This window comes from Bos indicus x Bos taurus, chromosome 28 (genome assembly GCF_003369695.1).
Source record: "Bos indicus x Bos taurus breed Angus x Brahman F1 hybrid chromosome 28, Bos_hybrid_MaternalHap_v2.0, whole genome shotgun sequence".
Lineage (NCBI taxonomy): Eukaryota > Metazoa > Chordata > Mammalia > Artiodactyla > Bovidae > Bos > Bos indicus x Bos taurus.
The window spans coordinates 20260762-20264229 of NC_040103.1; positions in this window are offsets into that span (position 1 = coordinate 20260762).

The window sequence follows — 3468 nt, forward strand, 5'->3', positions numbered from 1 at the left end:
AGCTTGGGTCTGAACCGGGGTCTCTTGCATTGCAAGCAGATTCTTTACCATCTGAACCACCAGGGAAGCCTATATATGTGTGTGTGTGTGTGTGTGTGTGTGTGTGTGTGTACACACACATATATAGTATATGTCTTCCAAATTCTGCATTCAGTGAATTCCCTTTTGTAGCCTGAAATTGGCCATGGTGGGAGCATTTATACCACAGAAATAAGCGAACACTACAAATCATGGATTTTATTTTATTTTTTCTCCAGAAACCTCATTTACCTGCATTATAGCAGCCTTTGCCTCTAATATTTCTTGCCTCTAAGAATAAGGACATTATCTTACCCAACCACGGAAAAAAGACCAATATAAGAAAATTTATTATTTTCTGATATAATGTCATTATATAATCCAAGTCTATATTAACTTTCATCAATGGTTCCAATAAAGTCCTTTATAGCTATTGTCCATCCCAACCCAGGATCCAATCCAGGCTTACACATTATATTTTGTTGCCATGTCTCATTAGTTTTTTTTTTTTTTTTTTTTAATGGACTAGTTCCTCTTGGATTCTTTGTCTTTATGACCTTGATATTTCTGAAGAGCATAAGCCAGTTTCAGTTTGCCTGTTAAGTATGCTTTGCTTGGTAGGAGTATAATTTAAGGGAAAATATCTCCTCAGTGTATGTTAGGAGGCAAATGGTGTTTGTCCCAAAGTTGGTATGTTGACTTGGCTCACTTGGTTAAGGGGATGTGCACCAGGTTTCTTCATGGTAAAGTTAAATATGTGTCCATTTGTAATTAATCATGTAGTTGTAGGAAAGTATTATTATCTAAAATTTGATAAGATGTGAAACATTGAATACATGCCATAAGTGACATAAATTATGAAAGAAAATTTAATTTTCAGAAACAGTGGAAGTGTTAAAGATCTTTGTTATTAAAAGGGAAACAAAAAATTAAAATACAGATAATGAGCAGCTTGTCTTAGAGTTTTCTTGCTGTAATCAGAGGCTTCTGCGTGTGAGGTGTGTGGGTATATGAAAGGGAAGAAGGAGGAAGAGGGAGGGAGAGGGAAGGAGAGAGAGAGTGGGAGGGAGAGTGCCATCGTGGTGCGCTGGGGAGGGGTGGTTGTGATATGCCCACTCCCTACAGCGCCCCCAGTCTACTCTGAGATTGTTGCTGCTGCCAGTGCTGCAAAACCTTCTCTGACCTTCCTTTATGTCATCTATCAAACTAGGATACTAGCTCTTTCCTAGGAAGATACGGGAGATGAAGGTGGAGAGTCACTGTAGCTAAGTGCTGCGTGCATGCCATGTGCTTAGCATGGGGTAGGTCATTTAATCCTCCTGTGAGGAAGGCAATATTTTTACCCTTATTTTACAGATAAATGAAAAAAGTGAGGGGAAGCTCTGAGATGAGTAAGGGTAAGTGATTTGCTCAAGTTAGCACATAGAGACAGAATTTACACCTAAGGAATTGGGCTCCAGAATCCGTGTCTTTTCTACCATGCTCTTGCCTGATTGTCCCCCAAATATGAATTCTCTTGCATTAATTTTGCTTTACACACTTGCTGAGTGTAGAATAATAGAAAGTCATGTGTTAGAGATCAAGTGACTGGAATGGATTAAGACGTTTATAGGCTCATTTATCACACCCTACAGCCCTTTCCTTGGAAAAGACTCAGATGCTGGGAGGGATTGGGGGCAGGAGGAAAAGGGGACGACAGAGGATGAGATGGCTGGATGGCATCACCCACTCGATGGATGTGAGTTTGAGTGAATTCTGGGAGTTGGTGATGGACAGGGAGTCCTGGCGTGCTGCGATTCATGGGGTCACAAAGAGTCGGACACGACTGAGTGACTTAACTGAACTAAAGGGCCCTTTCAATCCTTCCAAAAATAATTTTTGATGTTCCTTCTAGCCTGAATTTCTAGAATGGGGTTTCTCAGCCTTGCACTGTTGACATTTTGAGCCTGATGCTTTCTTGATGGGGTGGGGGTGGGGCGCCGTCTTGTGTATCATTGGACGATCAGGAACATCCCTGGCCATCACCCACTAGACACTAGTAACCCCTGCAGTTGTGATGACCAAAAATATGTCCAGAAATTGTAAAATGTCCCCTGGGAGGGCGAAATCATTTTCAGTTGAGAACCACAGCCTTAGGGCAATGCCAGTTATGCTTGTTGGGTTAGCCCCTGTGATGACAGTTCAGCCTTGGTGGCTGTGTGATTCTAAGCAAATCATAGGCACTCTGGGCTTAATTTCCTTTGCAGCCAAGTAACCCCTATTCCTTTGTAAAAATGTATTTATTGATTTATGGCTGAGCTGGGTCTTTGTTGCTGCATGCACAGGCTTTCCCTAGTTGGGGGTTTGCTCTTCATCGTGGTGCTCAGGTTGCTCATTGAGGTGGCTTCTCGTGGTGGGGGGTGGCGGGGGGGCACAGGCTCCAGGGCACGCAGGCCTCAGCAGTTGTGGCTCACGCACTTAGTTGTTCCACAGCATGTGGGATCTTCCTAGGCCAGGGATTGAACACGTGTCCCCTGCATTGGTGGGCGAATTCTTAACCACTGGGCCACCAGGGAAGTCACAAATAAATTCTGTTTTCTGACTCTTCCCTGGTGGCTTAGACGGTAAAGCGTCTGCCTGCAATGCCGGAGACCCGGGTTTGATCCCTGGGTTGGGAAGATCCCCTGGAGAAAGAAATGGCAACCCACTCCAGTACTCTTGCCTGGAAAATTCCAGTACTCTTGCCTGGACTGAGGAGCCTGGTAGGTTACAGTCCATGGAGTCGCAAAGAATCTGACACGACTGAGCACCTTCACTTTCTTTCACTTTCTGACTCTAGTATATACATACCTTATGTGGACAAAGTGAGAGGGAGATTCACAGGTTTTTAGCTCTTCTCTAGCTATTTGAAAAGCAAACTATTATTGCCTATTTGAAATAAGCGATGTTTGGACTAGAGTCCAAACCCTGGGGCTCTGCTCTAATCCTCCCTCTACCTTGGTGCCCTTCAGGCCTCAGTGGTCACAGCCTTAAAGGTGCTATCCTATATCAGAAGCCACAAATGCAAATGACGACAGGCAAGGCAGCAACGTGGCATATGGAATCAGCTTGTGAAAGACAACAGGTACTGAGGCTCATGGAGAATTGAAATTACCAGCTCTGACTAGAGGCTTTCAGATCACATTTTGGGGGAGAATGAATACATGTAGATGTATGGCTGAGTCCCTTTGCTGTCCACCGGAAATTATCACAACATCGTTAATCTACCATTTTGTATTGACAAAATAAAAAGTTTAATGAAAAACCACATTCGGAAAACACAAAGGTATGTCTGGACTATATTGGCCAGTGGACAGTGAATTAGAGACTCCTGGATTAAAATTATCTCTACCATCTCTTTCAGCAACAGAATCACTTTTTTATTTCTGCTAGTTGAAATGCTCTTTACTACTTTCCTCTATCAAAACCTTC